This window comes from Sciurus vulgaris (assembly GCF_902686455.1).
Source record: "Sciurus vulgaris genome assembly, chromosome: 15".
NCBI lineage: Eukaryota > Metazoa > Chordata > Mammalia > Rodentia > Sciuridae > Sciurus > Sciurus vulgaris.
In genome coordinates this window covers 29,556,901-29,580,236 of record NC_136476.1, presented here as the reverse complement: position 1 = coordinate 29,580,236, position 23,336 = coordinate 29,556,901, and the positions used below count along the sequence as shown (strand labels likewise).

The window sequence follows — 23,336 nt, the reverse complement described above, 5'->3', positions numbered from 1 at the left end:
AGACTAATGCCTGGTTCAGACTAATGATAGGGAATGAGCTTCACCCTGTCTGATCAAGATTTTGGCATGATGTTTTAAAACCTCCTTGGTTGGCTACATTTGTGGTTAATAGTCTTAACATGAATAAAATCTCTCCTTAGTTTATGTTATAGTTATTTGCAAATGTTCCCATTTCCAGAATGGTGGTAGCTGTGCCATACTTTTCTGTCCTTCCTTCCATTATTCTAACTTCTGATTAGCCAAAATTTTGAATGTCTTTGTATCTTCTGAAGTCTATAGAAAGACTATGACCCCAAATCTCATTACTGAAGATTTTATATTGTCATTTACGATGAATTGCAACTCATAATGGTACAGATGAAACACATTCAACACTGTAACTGTTAATACTGTGCTTTGATTATCTGATGAGATGTCATTCATTTTCAATATGTGAATAAGAAAAGTGGGTTAAAATGAGAATAGCTGAATATGTGAACTGAATTCTATTCCAAAAACAGTCCATCCCATAAGAAGAGGAGCATAAACCTTGTCAAGCCTATCACTTACCTGGCAAAGAACTACAGAGGAATGAAGAAAGGAAGCTTGAGAGGATGTCACATCCCTAAAATTTGTTCTGAGACAAGAACATTAGGGCATGATGAGCATATGAACATTTAACTAATTAAAGGAAACTTAATAGAAAAATGTTCTCTTTCACCTAAAATGTTTTAGTTATTAAGAAATATATGTGGTTTCTGATGTTAAACTAATATTTTGAAAATGATACTGACATTTTATCTGGCAAGAATATTTCAATAATAGCTAAAAAATAAAAATACAGACAGGGTAAGTGAAAATTTTCACAATATATTCACATGCTTCCTCTTTGTATAACTTATTATAAAGTCTAACTATGATTTGAGGCATTACTAGCTCATGAATACAAATGTGATCATATCAATGGTACTCATCCAAATATCCATACCACCTTCTATCTCCAAAACTTTGAGAAGTTCAACATTCCTGGAATAAGGGGAGAGAATGTATCTCTCCTTGCTGTTCATCTACAACACCATCCTCTCCACAGGTCCACACAAGAATCTCTAGGAGGCATTTATTATAAAAAAATTTGTCTGATTATTTATGCTTGCCATGTTGTGTAAAGTCCATCATCCCTGACACACACCATTTTGTTCCATTCACTCATGCAAATCAAAGGGTAAAAACAGGTATCTTGGGGTTGCCTGTTCTATCGACTTTTTCAGACATACTTGTCTATATTTTGTTTTAATATAACACAGATGCTGGAAAAAATGATTGAAAAATTTAAGCAAAGTCAGTGTTCGATGTGTGTCACATGGATCTAAACATGGGTATATGATGGTGAACAAGTCATAATTTCATTTTAACCTCTTTTATGCATGAAATCAGGATTACGTGATACAGATTGTTTTTCAATAATTCTTCATAAACAAAGTGATGCTTTTGTTGTGGAAATAAAATGGCCAGTCAGGAATTTATAAGATTAGGTAGACAATTGCAATGCAGAGACACTGGAATGAAAAATAAAGCATACATTACAGTAACCAAAAATAATTTGCTGTAACTGGATAAATGTGCATGTATTTGTCAGTTGACAGGAAGAAGACCATAGCTAGGAGTTTGGGAAAGGCTCTTGGAAAGAAGAGCTTTGTTAGAAGTGTAAAGGTTTATGTAGCACCTGAAAAATCAAAGCTTCGGATTTTACATATTAGAAAGTTCAATCTGGCATCATTGTAGATAATTGTAGATCAAGCTAAGACTTGGAGACCACATAAATAACAGTTTTAGAAATGACAGTGGGATGGAGAGGTTAGGTGACTTACAGGAATTGAAGGAGAAGGAGAAAGAAGAACAAAAATGTTTAGGTTTCTTAAGAGCAAGGAAAGATGGTGACATTATTCTCTCAGATGAGAAACTTGAAAAGAATAATTTTATATGAATTAAAAATATCATAGTATTTGGATTTTCTAAAATAGATTTTTCGTTGTAATGGACACAATACCCTTATTTTATTTAGTTTTATGTGGTGTTGAAGATCAAACCCAGTGCCTCACATGTGATAGGCAAGTGCTCTCTACCACTGAGCTACAACCCCAGCCCAGCCTTTGGATTTTAGGTAGCATTACTATCATATTCTAAAAGGAGAAACCTGAGAACTGTAGAGGTTAATTAAGTTATCCCCCAATAATTCCACTGATTAATTGTATGACTCCCATAATAAGGAACAATGTGTCACCTAAAGACTATGCTGGTACCTCCACCCCAAAGTTATGTGACTATATCAAACAAAGCCAAAGAACACATATACCCCTTTGTATGGGATATATAACATCCTAGTCTCTTGGAAAAGAAAAGTGAGAGGAAAATGCATGTGATTTCTTGCCAAAGTTAATGTGTGATCTTTTGTAGCTAGATTAAATTAACAGAACTGAAAATAGATGCCTTATCTCACAGACTCTTTATTCTCAAGGAAGTGATACTCTGGATCATACTGTGAGGACCACAGCTCTGTGCTTAAGCTCTCTGAAAATCTGCTTGGTCCATTTTTACTATAATTGAGGTGTGTTAGAGTAAGGAGATGGTTGGCTACAGCCAAGTGCTCTGTTGAAGATTTCTACAATATAGAAATGATGATTCTGGTTACAGAGGTTAAATAAAATTTGGTGGTTAAATAAAACCTTGCAATTGCAGCAAAACCTTTATATGTTTCCTAGGCAACAAAAATGCTAAAGAAATGGTGGCAGTTTGAGTAGAAAGTGCTTTACAACTAAAGGGGAAAAATAAGATTTTGTTTTATAGGTGATATGTGGTCTGTTAATATTTAAAAGAAAAAAAAACTGGGTGAGTAATAGTGTATGAGATGGAATCAGGAGTACTTAAAGATATTATGCAACTGGGTTTTTTGTATCTTAGTTATTTTATTTAGTTAATTTAATATTCTGCACTTTACAGTTATCAAGCTGAAATTCCTACTAATTTCTATTTTAAGCAGTGTGTGAATTTTTAAAAACCTGTACCATATGTCAATTCTCTTTGGAGTAACTGTCTAAGTGTGAAATCTACCTGTGAAAAACTATTTCCAATGTGTGAAGTGCATTTTTCAAACTGGTAAAGATGATGAAACTATTCTGATCATGGCATAATAGACCACCACAATTAAACTTCAATATACTTGGCACAGACTATCTGGAAATCAAACTAAGAAAAAAAATGAAGTTTGCTAGAATATATATTTGAACTGGGGTAAGTATTGTAGAAATAGATTTGTTAAATTTATATTCATATTTCAATCTTTATAGTTTTATTAGCAATTTCTAGTGTATTTTGTTTCATTTGATTTCAAAATATTCTACAAATTCCTCAGTTTCATTAAACACCTAAGATAAATTGAATTAAACACTGCTTTCTTTTTGAACAAATGCTGTGGGACACATGTGCTAATGGCACCTTTCATTTCAGTCAGTTGATGGAGAAAAATTTTGGTGATTGGTAAAGGAGATCTCTCTCAGGTAATTAATTACAAGGTCCTGCTAAATCCTTATATAAGGGGAGCTGAAAATGTAGTTCCTAATATTCAATAGGATACAAGTGCACTTGAAAACCATGCTTAAAATCACTGCACTCTCATCTTTTATTCTTTGGTGTTTATATTGACCCAGAACACAGTGTGCATGTTTTGCTCTCATGGATCATTGATTTCTAGCGCATCCATGAAATCTTAAGTTTACATAGCAAAGCTATCTAGGAAAAACAGCATTTTTCTTATTGATATTTTGCTTTCAAAAATGCAAAATTTTATGTTTATTTCTAGTTCTCTTTAAATATTAAATTGGCAAAATAGGTTTATTGAAAGGGAGAGAGAGGGAGGGAAAGAAGAATGGGTCAGATTTTCTACCAAGGTTTTGCCCATATAAATACAAATTATTTGATTAAAAAAAAGGAATCCAACACAAAATATATTCTTTATAATTTTGCACAGATATTTGGAATTTTCTACAGGAATTTATGAGAAATTTAACACATATTTCAAACAATATTATGTTGTTCTATCATTCCCAATTATAAAAAAACAAATATAAAAATGTTTGCATGTATTAATACTAGAAGTAGTGCAAAAATTTTTATTTGTAGTTTTTAAGGAAATACTCTTATTTGAATCCAGTTACATTTTTATTAAAACACAAATTGGTCAGACATATTATCTACTTCCGTGAGCACTTCAAGTAGAATTTAATGCATTCAGTATAATATATTTAGAGGTTAGAATGTTTGCTTGATTTTGACAAGTTCATATTGAATAAGTAAAAATAAAACTTGACCAACTGAACCTCAAGAATCATCTGTTTTAAGGATTTCATAATAATCAATAATCAAAGTAAATTTGAGAATTATCTCCTTTGATTCTAAAACATATAAATAGCACTAAGGAATAACAGACTAAGTCATGACACTCTGGAAAGATATAGGAAGACTTTTCTGTGTATCCTAATACCAGTAATAAATGATTTTCCCAATTAACTGGGTTAATTTCGATTTTATGGATACATTCGGTGGAACCAATCGTTTTCTGTTCACACATTTTTAGTACTTATGAATTTAGAAGGAATTTTGAGGCTTTCCCTCTTGCAAGCAAGCAAGCAGAGTGTCAAGGCATGCATTTAATACGATAACATTGTTTCTTAAATAACTTTATTTGTTCTATAATTTTCATTTTCCTCTTATTTTAATGTTGTTTGTATCAGTTCCTATGTTAATCAGAATAGTTCACCTTAGCTGTACTGTTCAGACCCAAGGTTTCCAAAGTTGACACAACAAAAAAGTAAACAGCGTGCAGGTGACAATTAATAAATACCTATTAGGGGATAACATAACTCCTGTTGGTTCATCACAAGTAAGCTATAACTGTCTCATTGTCTCTGTAACTGCAAGGTATTCTGAAAAGTGTAGATAAGCATCTGAAATATTAGGAGAGCACCACAGTCTCTGTCTTTGTCTCTTGTACATAGTAGGTATTCAGTACAGCATCTTGATGAAAATATTGTGTAAGAGTGCATGACATTATAACAAAAAAGCAGAGACATAATGTTAATGAAAAAATTCTAGGAACTTAAAAGAAGGCTAGTTAGTATGCAACAGATTTGAAACAAATGAAAGGATAATATGCAAATTCAAAAGAGGGCATGATAAGCTAATCTCAATATTTAGAAAACTTTGACAAATAATTGCTCCACATTGTGAACATTCTCTCTTAATATTCAGAAGAGGATATCCAAGATTTTCAGTCATTGGTGAGGAATCTCAAAGGTTTCTAGACATTCTATCACCACATATCATGACTTCAAGTACTCTTCTCCTCGAAGCAAAAGTAACAAAGCAGAATTATTCATTGGGGATTATGGTGATAAAATATTCACAGTTCCTATTAAAGCAGTAATGTGCCAGTTTTTAAATTACTGAACTATTCTGTTTGTTATTTCCAAGGGAATATTATTAGCAAAGATAGAACACACTAACGTGGTTTTGCTTTGGGATTCATCACATGTCTGATTAGATAGTATTTAAAAATACATTTCAGATTTCTTCTCACTTGCAGCTTGAAATGACAATTAAGTAGTATCAGGGTTATTAAATTCAGAGGACCTGAAGGGACACTGGAACTTGTGAAATTGTACCGGCAATGCACATAATAATGTCGACAGTAAAAAGAAATGAAAGACCAGAGTTATAGTTTAAAAATAGATCTAATTCTGTATGCATAGAATCACCCCCCCAAAGCATTCTGGATATAATTTTTTTTTAGCACATGGTATTACCTTGGTCCAGCAAAATGGTAATGCAAGTCCAAGGCTCTACTTACAAACTTAACCACTTGCCTATTGAATGCCTTAGTTAATATTGATCTGAAAATATCTGCTGTATCTGCTGCCAAGTAGAAAAAGTTAAACCTGTTTTTTACAACTTTTTGAACACCATTTATGGATTCAGCCTTTTTTACAAGAAGAATTCACTCTGATATAAATAATAAACTCCTTAAATCTGTAGTCAATAATAATTCAAAAGATGTTTATTCAGGTCTTCAATATTTCTTCAGAGTAATATAATTAATTTATTCAATTAATACAATATAATTAATATAAATAAACTGTTTGTTTTAACCAGTATTTCACAGTATTTTCAGGTTGTTGTCTATTTAATTTTCAGATTTGAAATTTTTAGTGACTCTTTAGTAAGAGGTCAAAAATGACTTCACTAGTGTTTTCAATTAGTCATATATATCAAGAAAAAAATTTCAGCTAGTTGTGAAAGTGAGCATTTTAATTACTGATTAATAAATACACATTTTATTTTCAAGTAGATTTTTTCTAATAACAGAGAACATGGAACTGGCAGGCATCTAAAGAAAAATTATACTTTATATTACCACTTCTCACCTCTCTTAAAATTAAGGAAGAGGATTGTGAGCATGGAGAAGATTGAGATTTTGAATTCTTTCCATTTCAAATATTGACAATCTATGGACTCCTGAGCAGTGGATCTGGTGTCTCTGATCAGGTGAAGGGACTCCATGAGAAGATTCTAGCAGGTGATGCAGCAGGAGCAAGGCTCAGACCACTTGTCCTGTTGCAAGTGGCTTTCTCTAAAAGGGTATTGTTATGGTTTGATTATGATGTGTCCCCAAAAGCACAGTAGAGAGTACTGAGTGATAACGATACACAGGTAGGGTGTGGATAGAGGAAGTACACTGAGGCATGCCTTTGGGGTTTATATTTTGTCCTGACACCTCATTCTCTCCCCTCTCTCTGCTTTCTGGCCATCATGAGCTGAGCAGCTTTCCTCTACTGCTGCCTGTTCACTACAATGCTGTGGCTCACCCTGTGCCCAGAGCAATGGGACTGGTTGACCATGGACTAAACCTCCGAAACCATGAACTCAAAACAGACTTTTTTTCTCTTCTAAGTTGTTCATGTAACATGCTTTAGTTGCAATAAGAAAAGCTGACAAACACAAGTGTCAAGGGAGGGGTGTTTTATGTAGCCAGCTGGTCTAGTTGTGGTGTTTATCAAAAGCAACCCAAGTATTTACAAGCACCATGATCCTTTGATAAAGCCACATCATGAAAACCACCCACAATATTGTCTTACATCCCACCTGCCCTGCAACTCCAAACTTCAGTATTTTAACACGTTTTCCTCCTCTTTTTTATGATTTATTTTCGGTGTCAACAACTAATTTAAGAGTCTTTCTGATGACAAGAAAAGGAAACTTGTTTGTAATGGTGTATTTGCTTAGAGGACAATCTCAAAAGGCATTTTCTTGACAATTCCTAACCTTACTTAACTAGTTTCTAATATTTCGTGGTTACAAAGGCATAGAAAATATCTGTACTGAACAAAGACCTGCAAGTGTTGATATAATCAAAGAAGTTTAAGAGGATAAGCATATCAATGGCTAGCCCCATAGACCTTCTGTGATTGATGTGAACTCAACAACCTAAACAAGTGGATCTAGAATACAATGTAGCAAAACGAAGAAGGAACATTCTGGCTCCAGAGGTTAGATGTTGCTTACTTAGCTCCTGCTCATTGTTGATTGGTGGACATGTGGGTTTGGTCTTGCAAAATTGTATGTTCACTGAGAAATATGGCAAAGCCATAAAAATGTGAGATGACTAAAGAAGTGTGAGAGGAAGATATATTGGAAAGGTAAGAAGCAAGAAGAGAGAAACTGAACCAGGAATGACCAAAGTGCATGTGAATGCACAAGAAGACCCCAGGTTCCTGCAGCAAGGGACACACATCATTCTTCTCCCTTGGGATCCAAACAGTGATTGAAAGGCAGTATCTTACCAATGATCTAATGTCCAGCCTATAGTCCTTATTTTATACACTTGTTAGCTCTTTCACAGAATAAAAGATGATCCAATTAATGGTAGATAAATACATAGGTGGAGCTGATAAAGCTCATATATTGAAAATCTAGAACTATCCAAATACATTGAAATCAGCAAAGTGGGTGCCAGGAACTGTTTCACCATATAGGACAAGGCAAGTTATTTGAAAATATAGATTTTTCAGGTAGAGACTAAATATAAATCAATACACAAAATGAAATTTATATGTAATTCTGGAAATTTGACTTCTTTTATGCAGTTTACTCACAGTCTAAGTGGGTTAACTTCACTTTTATGTCAGTGAACATTTGCTGCTTTATATTGAATTTTTGAAATTTTTATCAATTTTAAAGTATAAATTATGTGTCTACATTTATTTCTAACATTAGGCCTATATGCTAGTCATTTTTTAATGAGATCTTTTGCATGTAAACATTAACATAAACACTAACTTATGTAAAACTAATGAAAGGACTGAAATTTACACTCAGTTCATTCTGTAACATGCCAATTGTAGGTACTGAGTAGGTAGTGGGACCTGTAAAGGCTTAGGAGAAAAGGATAGGCAGTGAGGCAAAAGACAAAAGAAAATGAAACAGTGACAAAAAGTGTTAATGAGAGGCAGCATTGAATTCCAGATAAAAACCAACAAGAACAGGAAAGGACCCTTTTTCTAAAAAGCAGTATGAGCCTCAATCCAGATATGTGCCATTGGCTATTGGAAGTACAGAATTACATAATTGAAATATCAAAGCAAAAATTTCTGGGAACAAAAGGACAATCTGGCAAAAACCTGAAGATGTAACACATTTACAATCTTGTCAATATCCATCAAATAATGCAAACAAAAATATTGAGGACAATGATATGAATAACATATAATTACATAGAACTAAAAAGTATATATGGAAACCCAAGAGAGAGGAGGTACTTTTCATAAAGCAAATATTAATATATTTCAAAGTAGAAAAATACCTGAAAAGATAGTATAATCAGTTTTTCTAATTATACTCCTCCTCTTTCTCTCTACATTGTAGCTTCTGGTTCTGATTTTGTGTAGACTTAATTCTTTTCTACCATCATCGCCTTACAAACTGCTCTTCCTGCCCATCTCTCTCCACTGTGACTGTGTTGATAAAATGGTTGGTAACCATTAGCATCATAACCTCCAACCTAGAGAGTCTGGTCATACTTATGACCCAAGAGATAAAGTAGATTGCATAATGAAATCAGAAATCAAAATGGAATCAGACATTTCATCAACAACATGAAGGTGTAAGGCAATGGGCATATAATTCTAGGATATATACCATATGGTCTCAAAATATTCCCCCAATTGGTTTATAAACTAAAATTATATTCTCAGATAACTTTCTAATCACATAAAATTATTGATTTCTTATATGCTGTTTTCCTGAAATCTACCTTAAATGTATCTTTCTCAAGAGGTTGTTCTGAGAGTTTCTCCATAAAAACAAAATCATAAACCAAGGAAGAAGGAGAGGTGCTTTTATAGCATAGGCATCCTTTGCAGGAGGGAAGAGGAGAAAATTCCAAGAAGATAATAGGCAGTTCCAGGAAGACACTGGGGACACAGAGAAGTAACCAGTCCAGACTGGAGCAGGAGGATACATGCCTCAAAGGGATATATCTCTAAGCAAAATAGTAACTTACCACAGGAGTTTTAAATAGTATTAGAAAGGTTGAGGCCACATATTTTTAAAAAGTAAGCCATAAAAACCATGGCAAAACAAGGAGGGAAAATTTGCACAATAAACAATTCTAAGATGTAGTTCAAGTCAGATATAAGCAATATTAGTCAACACAGTAACATAAACACTCATGAGAACCTGACTTGCTGTATCACTATATTATATTAGCTGAAAAGGGGAGGGGAAGAACTGTGGGTAAGAATGTAAGATATTTAAATGTTTATCTTTGTTATTAAACATTAAATATTGTCTAATACATGAAATTTGAAAATAAGAATAGTAGAGAGTAGAATAGTGATTATCAGAGACTGGGAAGAGTATGGGCCAGAAGAGAATAGAAGGAGTTTGGTTATGAAATTATAATTATATAGGAATAAAGCATAGTGTCCTGTAGAATGGTAGAGTGACTATAGCTAATAATTCATTGCATATTCCAAAGTACGTAGAACATTCCCGATACAAAGGAATGGTAAATATTTGAGGTGATGGAAATGCCAATTAATTGGAATTTATCATTACCCATTGTATACTTGTATCAAAATATCATAGGCATCCCTTAAGTATGTAGATTTTGTCTCAATTAAAATTTTTTAGGTATGTGTAATATTAGCTTTCATGTTCATTAGTAGTTGAACCATACCTTAAACTTTATTTTGAAAATTATTTTTGTCTACAAAAATATCATGATATAACTTAGAAAAATGGAGATATGTGAAAATTTTTAAAAATCTAAAAATCTAAAAGCTCTGAAAAATATGCACTGGAAATTATGAATTAGACTGGATAAGGAGACTGCTAGTTATTATAACTATACCTTTTAAATCCTTACCTACTGTACTTTGATAAATATATTCAAATTTACTGAAGAATATTTTAATGAGAGACAACTTTTCTTCTATCTCTGTCAACTGGAATACTTGAGGTAATGATCACATGTCCAGCTCCTCAGACCAGGTGTGGGGCTTATTGATCAGAGAGAGACCATTTATATGTCTGTATCAGCAATCTTTTATCAAAAACAGCAGCAAGATGGGAAATAAGACCATTACAGTGACATTCCAGGATAATTTGAGAAAAGGATTCATGGAGGTAGAATACATTTATTATTTAAGAGAATATTCTAACTTCTTAATATATCAAATATTATTTAAACAGCATATTTGTGACTTTAAAAAATATATTTAGATGAATCCATTCTATTCAACAGACCTTCATACAAAATTCAGTCTCATTTACATATTGATTTGGATAGTCCAATTTCAATGTATTGGAAAGTTCTGCATGAGTGTCTCCCAAGGGCAAACATTCAGGAGTTTAGAGAAGAAACATTTCATTTCTAGGTTGACAAGAACAATAAGCATTGTACTACATCAGAGAATTCGTACACCAAGAAGCAGAATAGCCCCAAGAAAATAAGATAATTCAGTTTTAGAGGCTTTCATTAAACATTAAATTAATATGTTCACTCTCAGTTCAGATTTTTGGTTAGGACAGTAAAGTGGCTGCTAGTGAACATGTGTTGTGACACTTCCTTTCATTGATAACTTTAATTAAAATTTTAATGAGAAGAGAAAAGTAAGCAAAAAGGTTATAGAACATATGAGGAACAATGAAAATAAAGAATGTTCTGAAATATGGAGTTGGCAACAGTGCTGATAAGCATGATGGTGGAAGCTCTTGTTCAAGCCCTGGCTGTGCTGGTCTGAGCTGAAGAAACTGTCAGCGTACTGGATCTTTCTCTGACTTAGTGTCAACATCTAATAGGGGTAATATTACCTGCATCATAGCATGACCATGAATGTTTGAAGAAATAATACTTGTATAGTGTTAGGACAATGTCTGGCATCCAGATTAAGCACTAGCTCTCTATTTGCTTGCTATTGTTATTGTTGTTTTCTTTTTGTGTGTGTGGGTGTTTGGGGGGGTATCTGGGATTGAACTCAGGGGCACCGGACAGCTGAACCACATCCCAAGCTGCATTTTGTATTTTTTTGTTTAGAGACAGGGTCCCACTAAGTTGCTTAGCTCCTCACTTTTGCTGAAGCTGGATTTGAACTCATTTTCCTCCTACCTCAGCCTCTGGAGCAGCTGGGATTACAGGCCTTCCCCTCCATGCCAGACATTATTGCTGTTTTCTTAGCTCCATGCTTCCTTTAATATGGCATGCTAGGTATGCTTTTCTTAAAAACTTAGCAGAGAGAGGTGTATTTCATGTTATTTGAAAATGATTCTGAAATATGTGTAGCTCATTTAGGGCTATTCTTTTGGAGGGTAGTAAAGATTAGTTTTCCATCTTCACTCTTTGACCTAGAATGCTCCATTTCAGTGCAATATTTAGTTCATAGAAAAAAAAATGTAGGTGAGTGGGTAGCAGTCAGTAATTAGTACATAAAGAAAGTAATTTAAAGGGATAATAGAAAAGGAGTTTTCCTACTAGGTTTGTTTCTTAAAAGATCAATTTCATTCAACCTAGCCTCATTCTTACACATACTAGCGAGCACTCTGCTGTCACAAGCAATTTTTAGGTGCTTGTTATTACAAGTGTGACTCTTCAGTCAAATATTCCAGATCATCTCTTTTCTTTCTTTCTGCCTCTCTTCCTTTCTCTCCTTCTCTGGATCCCTCCACTCTGCCCCTGTCATTACCACCACATCAGTAGGAAAAGGACACTAGAATCCGGCTATTAGAATTGAAGCACACCTGCCATTTTATGTTTGATCTTTTAGAAAAGTAGATGCAATGTGCTAATTGAATAGAATAAAAAGGACAGTAGGGTCCTAAAACATGAAAAGAAAATTGCTGACAATTTTTTAAAGTATTTGCTGAGACACAAATTCCTTGTTTTGTGTTAAAGCAAATGCATTACAAGTGGCAAAATCGTTTGCACAAACTTCAATGCCATTCTATAGCAAAACAAGAATTTGTCTATAGATTTTTTAAAATTCAAATTTAGCACTATTGTTTTTGTTTTTTAATCATGGTGCATATCAAAGTTGGTATTGTGATCTTAATTGTTTTGTTTAATTTTATGAAACACAATTATAAAACAAACAAAAAATCCCCAAAACAAATGCTACTGAAGCTAATAACCTGAACAATAAGTATGGCTTGTTGTGTTTTACTGCTTATTCATATCCTCTGGCTACTTATTCATTTTATGCTCAAGAAAATCACTAATTTAATTAGGTAACTTAATGTTGATGAAAGGTCCTTCTGTGAATCAGTAAATTTCTGTATCGCAATGTGCCATATGTCCTTTCATTTTATCCCCAAATAGGTCCAAATTATGCCCAGAATGAGTTTTCTAATATTAAATTGACCATATATCTGAGAAAAGATTTGGTTAGACCTGATTATCTTTTTAATTTCTTTTTACATGTGAAAGTCATGTTCCGTGATCACAACCTAACTTTAGGGAGGCATAAATCAATTACAAATCTCTGTATTCTTTCTAATAACTCTTTTTCTTCTTTTAAAACTCTGTTGTTCCTCACTAAGTTCTTCTAATTGATCAGTTTTGATGAAGTCTATTGGACCCAATTTATTTCTGAGAAGAGTAAGAAGTCATGCTTACTGTCAATCCTGTGTTAGTTTGTTCTAAATTAAACTTAGAACAAAAATAGAAGGAAAAGTAAGCTAAACTGTTAATCATTGTATCTGAATGACACAGTCATATCTGTCTCCCATTAGATATTGTAGAAGGAAATGTAGGATCTTTCTATCCCTGAATTACATGACTTCTGTATATATTTTACTTACCATCCTTCCTTCTTAATAAATTGAAGGTATGTCAACATTAGTTATATGTGCTAATGAAAATACCATGTGAAGAAGAAAACTAATGCCTCTTATCTTGCATATTTTAGGAAAAAAACCTACCAATTAGGAGTCGAAGACAGCACATATAGTCCCTAAGGTGACTTCTACTTTCACTCAAACCATAATTGTCTGTCAAGTTGAAAACATTCATTAATACTTGTTGGCTGTTTCAAGATATAGCCATAATATTAACAAATAACTTTTTTTTTTCCACGGGGCGATCCAAGATGGTGGACTAGAGGGTGACTGCATCTCCAGTTGCCCCAGAACCCAGGATTCAAGAAGGGGAGGCATTGAGAGTCTCGGACTAAAATAGAACCACGGGGTGAGTCTCCCCCACCCAGCGAAGCTCAGCTGGGCGGCAGGCCCAGATTCGAGTGGCTTATTAGAGTGGGACAGGGCAGATAGCATCTCCCCCAGGCAGCTCGGTGCAGTCTGGCGGTGGGCTCCGCCCACAGGGACAGATCCTCCAGTCTCTGGGAACAGGCCCCCCCAGTGAGAGCCCTTCTGCACAGAAGCAGCTTGGCCAGCTCTGGCCAGCCCCAGGCAGCTCCGGCCTGCCCCACTGCCAGCTCCGGCCCGCCCGCAGGTTGCTTCAGTGACCAGCACAGGGCACCAGAGACTTCCCCAAGCAGCCCAGCCCCCCTCCAGCAGAAAGCACCTCTCTAGGCTAGCTTCTCAGGGCAAATCACCCAGTGAGAGCCTATCTACACAGAGCCAGCCACAAGTCCCCAAGCCAGTGGAGACCTCCGACCTACAACCAGCCTCTGGAACCAGGGCTGTGCAACAAGAGACCTCTCCAGGTCTCTCTCCCTGGAACCAGTAGCGGGATAGGGGCAGCGTTCTTCGAAAGCACTGCATTATCAAATTAATCCAAGATTTCTGGCTACTGAAGGCTGGTAGGTGATACACTGGAAATCTACAGGGTCACTATAAGCCAATAGAGGAAATCTACAATATCACAGAGTCCCAATGACATCTGACCAATATGAGAAAACAAGGGAAGAAAATGTCCGAAACAAACCTAGATACTATATCAATAAAACCCAATGACAGCACAGCAGAAGACATGTCCGAAAGTGAGTTCAGAATGTACATAATTAAAACAATCAGGGAAGCAAACGAGGAGATGAAAGAACAAATGCAGGCATTAAATGAACGCACTAATCAACAGTTAAAAGAGCAAATAATGGAAGCAAAAGAGCATTTCAATAAAGAGTTAGAGATACTGAAAAAAAAAAAACCAAATGGAAATCATTGAAATGAAGGAAACAATAAACCAAGTTAAAAACGCCATAGAAAGCATAAACAATAGGATAGATCACCTGGAAGACAGAACCTCAGATACTGAAGACAAAATATTTAATCTTGAAAACAAGGTTGACCAAACAGAGAAGATGGTAAGAAATCATGAACAGAATCTACAAGAATTATGGGATATCATGAAGAGGCCAAATTTAAGAATAATTGGGATTGAGGAAGGCTTAGAGAAACAAACCAAAGGAATGAACAATCTATTCAATGAAATAATATCAGAAAATTTCCCAAATATGAAGAATGAAATGGAAAACCAAGTACAAGAGGTTTATAGGACACCAAATATGCAAAATTACAACAGACCTACACCAAGGCACATTATTATGAAAATACCTAACATTCAAAATAAAGACAGAATTTTAAAGGCCGCGAGAGAAAAGAATCAGATTACATTCAAGGGGAAACCAATAAGAATATCAGCAGATTTTTCAGTCCAGACCCTAAAAGCTAGAAGGGCCTGGAACAACATTTACCAAGCCCTGAAAGAAAATGGATGCCAACCAAGAATTTTATACCCAGCAAAACTTACTTTCAGATTTGACGATGAGATAAAATCCTTCCACGATAAACAAAAGCTAAAGGAATTTACTAAAAGAAAGCCGGCATTACAGAACATTCTCAGCAAAATATTCCATGAGGAAGAGATGAAAAACAACGATGTAAATCAGCAACAGGAGGAACTAGCCTAAAGGAATAGCCAAATAAAGGAGAAACCAAATCATGTCAAAAAACAAAAATGAGTCCATTGACTAGGAATACAAATCATATAACAATAATAACTGTGAATGTTAATGGCCTGAACTCATCAATCAAAAGACATAGACTGGCAGATTGGATTAAAAAGAAAAATCCAACAATATGCTGCCTGCAAGAGACCCATCTCATAGAAAGAGATACCCATAGACTAAAGGTGAAAGGATGGGAAAAAACATACCATGCACACGGACACAGCAAAAAAGCTGGAGTATCCATCCTCATTTCAGATAATGTGGACTACAAGCCAAAACTAGTCAGAAGGGATAAAGAAGGACATTACATACTGCTTAAGGGAAGCATAAATCAGCAAGACATAACAATCATAAATATCAATACCCCGAACATTGGCTCATCCATGTACGTCAAACAAATCCTTCTCAATTCCAGAAATCAAATAGACCATAACACAATAATACTAGGTGGTTTTAACACACCTCTCTCACCGCTGGATAGATCATCCAAACAAAAATTGAATAAAGAAACCATAGAGCTCAATAACACAATCAACAATTTAGACTTAACCGACTTATATAGAATATACCATCCATAAAAGAACGAATACACTTTCTTCTCAGCAGCACATGGATCCTTCTCTAAAATAGACCATGTTTTATGCCACAAAGCTACTGTTAGCAAATACAAGAAGATAGAGATACTACCTTGTACTCTATCAGATCATAATGGACTGAAATTAGAAATAAATGACAGAATAAAAAACAGAAACTTCTCCAATACTTGGAGATTAAATAATACACTATTATACGATGAATGGATAACAGAAGATATCAGGAGGGAAATTAAAAAATTCTTAGAAGTAAATGAGAACAAAGACATCATATCAAAATTTCTGGGACACTATGAAAGCAGTACTGAGAGGAAGATTTATTTCATGGGGCACATTCAACAAAAGAAGTAGAAATCAACAAATAAACAACTTAACACTACAGCTCAAAGCCCTAGAGAAAGAAGAGCAGACAAACACCAAAAGTAGTAGAAGACAGGAAATAGTTAAAATCAGAGCCAAAATCAACGAAATTGAAACAAAAGAAACAATCAGAAAAATTAACAAAATAAATAGTTGGTTCTTTGAAAAAATAAACACGCTAACAAAGAGAAAAAGGGAGAAAACTCAAATTACTAAAATTCGGAATGAACAAGGAAATATCACAACAGACACGAGTGAAATACAAAACATAATTAGAAGCTATTTTGAAAATCTATACTCCAACAAAACAGAAAACCTCGAAGACATCAACAAGTTTCTAGAGACATATGAATTACCTAAACTGAACGAGGAAGACATACACAACTTAAATAAATCAATTTCAAGCAATGAAATAGAAGAGGTCATCAAAAGCCTACCAACAAAGAAAAGTCCGGGGCCAGATGGGTTCTCAGCCGAGTTCCACAAAACCTTTAAAGAAGAGCTCATTCCAATACTTCTCAAAGTATTCCATAAAATAGAAGAGGAGGGAACCCTCCCAAACTCATTCTATAAACCCAATATCACCCTGATACCTAAACCAGACAGAGATACATCGAGCAAAGAAAATTTCAGAAGAATATCCTTAATGAACATCGATGCAAAAATTCTCAACAAAATTTTAGCAAATCGCATACAAAAATATATTAAAAAGATAGTGCATCACGATCAAGTGGGTTTTATCCCAGGGATGCAAGGTTGATTCAACATCCGGAAATCAATAAATGTCATTCACCATATCAACAGACTAAAAGTTAAGAATCACATGATTATTTCAATAGATGCAGAAAAAGCATTCGATAAAATACAGCACCCCTTCATGCTCAAAACACTAGAAAAAATTTGGGTAGTGGCATCATTCCTTAACATTGTGAAGGCCATCTATGCTAAGCCCATGGCCAATATCATTCTAAATGGTGAAAAACTGAAAGCATTCCCCCCTAAAAACTGGAACAAGGCAGGGATGCCCTCTTTCACCACTTCTATTCAACATTGTTCTTGAGACTCTAGCCAGAGCAATTAGACAAACCAAAGAAATTAAAGGGATACGAATTGGAAAAGAGGAACTCAAACTATCCCTGTTCGCTGATGACATGATTATATATTTAGAGGAACCTGGAAATTCCACCAGAAAACTCTTAGAACTCATAAGTGAATTCAGTAAAGTAGAAGGTTACAAGATCAATGCTCATAAATCCAATGCATTTTTATACATAAGTGATGAATATTCAGAAAGAGAAGTTAGGAAAACTACCCCATTCATAATAGCCTAGAAAAAAATAAAATACTTGGGAATCAATCTCACAAAAGAGGTGAAAGACCTCTACAATAAGAACTACAGAACACTAAAGAAAGAAATTAAAGAAAACCTTAGAAGATGGAAAGATCTCCCATGTTCATGGATAGGAAGAATTAATATTGTCAAAATGGCCATACTACCAAAAGTGCTATATAGATTCAATGCAATTCCAATTAAAATCCCAATGATGTACCTTACAGAAATAGAGCAAGCAATTATGAAATTCATCTGGAAGAATAAGAAACCCAGAATAGCTAAAGCAATCCTCAGTAGAAAGAGCGAAGCAGGGGGTATCACAATACCAGATCTTCAACTCTATTACAAAGCAATAGTAACAAAAAAGGCATGGTATTGGTACCAAAATAGACAGGTAGATCAATGGTACAGAATAGAGGACACGGACACAAACCCAAATAAATACAATTTTCTCATACTAGACAAAGGGGCCAAAAATATGCAATGGAGAAAAGATAGCCTCTTCAACAAATGGTGCTGGGAAAACTGGAAAACCGTATGCAACAGAATGAAATTAAACCCTTATCTCTCACCCTGCACAAAACTCAACTCACAATGGATCAAGGACCTTGGAATCAGACCAGAGACCCTGCATCTTATAGAAGAAAAAGTAGGCCCAAACCTTCAACTTGTTGGCTTAGGAGTAGACTTCCTTAACAGGACTCCCATAGCCCAAGAAATAAAAGCAAGAATCAACAACTGGGATAGATTCAAACTAAAAAGCTTTCTCTCAGCAAAGGAAACTATCAGTAATGTGAAGAGAGAGCCTACAGAGTGGGAGAAAATCTTTGCCAATCATACTTCAGATAGAGCGCTAATATCCCAAATCTATAAAGAACTCAAAAAACTCTACACCAAGAATACAAATAATCCAATCAACAAATGGGCTAAGGAAATGAACAGACACTTCACCGAAGAAGATGTACAAGCAATCAAAAGATATATATGTTCAACATCTCTAGTAATAAGAGAAATGCAAATCAAAACCACCCTAAGATTCCATCTCACCCCAATTAGAATGGTGATTATCAAGAATACAAGCAACAACAGGTGTTGGCGAGGATGTAGGGAGAAAGATACACTCATACATTGCTGGTGGGGCTGCAAATTAGTGCAGCCACTCTGGAAAGCAGTGTGGAGATTCCTCAGAAAACTTGGAATGGACCCACCATTTGACCCAGCTATCCCACTCCTTGGCCTATACCCAAAGGACTTAAAATCAGCATACTACAGAGATACAGCCACATCAATGTTCATAGCTGCTCAATTCACTATAGCAAGATTGTGGAACCAACCCAGATGCCCTTCAGTTGATGAATGGATAAAGAAACTGTGGCATATATATACAATGGAATATTACTCCGCCATGAGGAATGACAAAATTATGGCATTTGCAGGCAAATGGATGAAATTGGAGGATATCATGCTAAGTGAGATAAGCCAATCTCAAAAAACTAAAGGACAAATGATCTGGCTGATAAGCGGATGAGGACATACGAGGGGGGGTAGGAGGGGTTAGTGTTAGGGTTAGGGTTAGGTTTAGGGTTAGGGATAAGGAGGGTGGTAAGAATGAGGAAGAAAGGAATGTATAGAGGGAAAAGAGGGGTGGGAGGGGAGGGGGGAAGGGAAAAAATAATAAAATGAATCAAACAACATTGCCCTATGTAAATTTATGATTTTTAATTAAAATTTAAAAAAAATAAAAAAATAAATAACTATCATAAAAATGATAGCTGTTTTTAATTGAGCACCAATAGTACACAGTCTTATTATCTCTTGTATTCAAAATCATATAAAAGCATATATTCTTAATCCTGCTAAACAGATAAAATAGCTGCAAGACAGATTAGGCACTTTCCTCAAAGTTCAAATCAAGCTCTGAATTCAAAGTTTTCTCTCCCTTCCAGTAAGCTTTTCAGATATAAAGTAACTTTTTGAACACTCTAGGGGTTTAGAAGAGAAAATCAATGGGGTAGTAAATATGGCTCCCAGTGCAAGTCAGAACAGCTTCTTATTTACTCTGTTCTCCAGCCTCATTTTCTTCTTTGGTTCCTATAGATCTATCTCTGTTACCCCTGACTTTTTCAATTATTACACCTTGATTTTTCTACTGGCTGATTATATATTCTCCTGGTGGGCTTCCATAAAATGGAACTTTCAATAACATTTCACTTAAGTCAAGAATTTGTGGCTCTTCTGTTCACGTAAAGCTGCATGCTATTCCAGTGGCAGTACAAGATCACAGCATACAGCAAGAGATGAAGGTTCTGGCCAGTGAGTGGGCATGTTACCTTACCAGATGATGACTTTCTGAGCTTTGCAGTGGATTCTTTAAGGCAAAAATCAAGGGTCTCACGAAGAAGGCAAATAAATGTCTTATACAAAAATCTTAGCACTTTGACACAATTGAATTTTCTTTTTAATTTCTCTTTAAAATTTGTAAGTTAAATTCTCTCTTCCAACATTACATGATTCCAATTGTCATTACAAAGGAGCTACTCTATACTCTAAGCTCATTTTCTATCAAGAAATCAGATCTATAAGGCCCCTGTCACTTGTTGCTTGTTTTATTACTTTCCATTTGTGAAACTAAAACATACCTTAAAAATACAAAATGTGTACATCTTCAACTAAATGAATTACAACAATTTTAACCCACACATATATTTAGCACATGGGTCAAGAAGTACAGCTACACACCTCCCTTCTTTCTCCTTATTAATCCTGGAAATATTAAGTCTTCGATGGACCTTAGTCTTCTCTTCAAAGGTTAATATCAATTAAATATTTTCATAAACTCAAGTTTGTTAGGAAGAATTATAAGACTTTTAGCACATTTGCACACACAGCATCAAAACATGTTGCAAGTAGGTGGGAGTAGTATTAACAGGATAGGTCATATGCTAACAGTTACTCAAGCTGAGTTAGCCACAGGTAAAGGTTCGCTACATCACTCACTCTGCTTTTAAATTAACTTAAAAATACATATAATCATAAAATGTTAAAAATACAATTTTATATTTTGTACATATATCATTAAAAACACTACTCAGTTTTTCAAGTAGAGCCATTTGCTACTTTACTCTCTAGTTCTTTAATCCCCTCATCTCACAATACCTAAATAAAGTTTTCCTTCTATTTTTTTATGGAACTGGGTGCCCATTCCACAATTTCTAGTTCTACCGCCCTCTGCGACATTCCCAGGGGTCCAGACACAATTTCTGGACCTCTTGGGAACAATGAAATGGACTCCCACAATGAGTTGAAGTGTGCAAATGTCAAGCCAGTACAGCATCACCATCTAGAGGTTGAAAGAATAACTGCAAATTCTTCACCTTTAGGGGTCCATTTACACACAGAAACTGCGCGCATGGGCACACACACACACGCACACACACACACACCACACACACACAGCTCTCAATCTGAATGTACATAGCAGTTTATGTGAATGTGGAGAAAATAATATTTGCTATTGTTTTCTCTCCAGTTGAGTTTTTAGAAAAGAGATCATAGCACAAAGCAGAACCACCTGTATTTACAGATGGCATATGCAACAGCAAAATTATAGAGTCATGTGTCAGCAGTACTCCAGCACATTTTAACCAAAGATGAGCCTCCCACTTGTCAGACAAACCACCTACAGCAGGACCAACCAGTGGCAGTGTTTTTTAGCACATTCCTGATAATGAAATCTATGTTGAACTCACCATGAATGTCTTTTCCTTTTTCTTGGCAGTCAACAGCCTACACCATTCTGCATTTGACTCTAGTTTATTCTCCCCTCTGGATAGGCATGCCTATGGGAATAGATTAGAGATTATTTTAGATCTTGTGAAAGTATTTTTTTTTTTTTTTACTCTTATTGTTGGGCTTGCCACAAATAGCATCTTTTTGTATCCAAATAAATCATTGACACAGTGGTGTTTGTGATAAAATGTCTTATTTACTATAATTAAAATTATTTGTCTTATTAACTAACTCTTATTTAAGCCTTAAAAGTTATGCAGTAAAATTTTAATGCAAACCATTGGTTAACCCTAATTGTTTGTTCCCATATATTTATTCAGTAAATGTTTACTGAGCTCTTTCTATGTGCCCAAAAAATAGTAGAGACTACCTTGATTTGCTGGAAGTTCACAGTCTGGAGTGACTCATAGAAAGTGCATTCAAAATAAATACAAAATCAGAGTGCTGAAGTTTATTCTGCTTGAGGATATAGGAAAATGTTTTGTGTATAAGGAATCATCTTGAAGGATGAATAAAAACTGTCAAGCTAAAAATATAGACAAGGACATTCTGGGCAGAACAAAAAAGTATATGCTAAGATTTTAAAGGACATGATTTGTTAAAGTTTGAAGCTTATAGCACTTTGGAAAGAAATAGTTGAGGCTGTTGCTGGAAATATAATCTGGGGTTAAATTAGAAATGACTTTGTATCACTTATTAAGTATTTTGGCCTCAAATGTGTAAGAACAGATAATAGAAGAGTTTTTAACTAGCAAGTGGAAAGACTATATGTGGTTTAGAAAGGCAAATCTGATGAGAATAGGATAGAATAACTGGAGAATTGAGGGTCATGACAAACTAGAGCAGTACTGCAGTGGTCCAAAAGAGGTTTGATGAGCACTTCAATTGATGTAGTATGCCTGAGGCACAATTAATATTGATTGGTGTATAATTTAATGTAATATGGAAAAAAGGAATAATTGTTGAGGTTTCTCTGTGGTTCTTAATTAAATTAATGAGCAGCTGGTTATACATAATACCATTATCCAACATAGTACTACAGGAGAAGGTATATTTTTGTGGAGGTTTTGGTCCATTTGTTTTCCCTTACCTTTGCACTAAAGTGGGAGAGATGCCTTAATGGACAATTGGAAATATATCTTTAGATTCCAGGGAACTTCAAAACATGCACATATCACATGGAGGTAGAGGTAGTGTATTAGGTTACTTTTGCAGGGTGTGCTTAGTAAGAAGTGAACCTATTTTACTATGCTGGAGAAGAGAGACCAAGCATTCCCCACTTCCACCAGCACTCTTACAGCACTGATTCTTAACTATTTGTTGGTTGCTATTTAGTTTGTAGCATTGCAAATTGCTGGGGGGAGTTTGATCTTTTTTTTTTTTTTTTTCTTTTAGCAGTGAGAGGAGTACTGGGATTGAACCCAGGGGCACCAAACCACTTGGCCACATCCCCAGACCTTTTTGATTTTTTATTTTGAGACAGTGTCTCACTAAGTTGCTTAGGGCCTCCCTAAGTTGAGGAGGCTGACTTTGAATTTGCAATCCTCCTGCCTCAGACTCTAGAGTCACTGGAATTACAGGCATGTACCAGGGTAGTCTGATTTTTGAAGTTAATTAAAAATATAATTGCACATAATATTTCAAGTCTTTGGAAATTATAAATATGTTTCCCTCTTAGAAATTAAGCTTGAGTAGGGTAATTAAGAGTCAAGAGTCAAATTAACTGGGTTTGAATCCTGTTGCTTCATCACATTGTCCTGAGACATTGGG

General features: G+C 35.0%; 1 long non-coding RNA gene across 1 annotated transcript in view; it reads left to right on the top strand.

The window, feature by feature from the left end:
- The window catches only part of LOC306645379, a 1,014,773-nt gene that overhangs the window by 201,708 nt on the left and 789,729 nt on the right, over nucleotides 1–23,336 (top strand). The gene's annotated exons all lie outside the window — the stretch shown is intronic.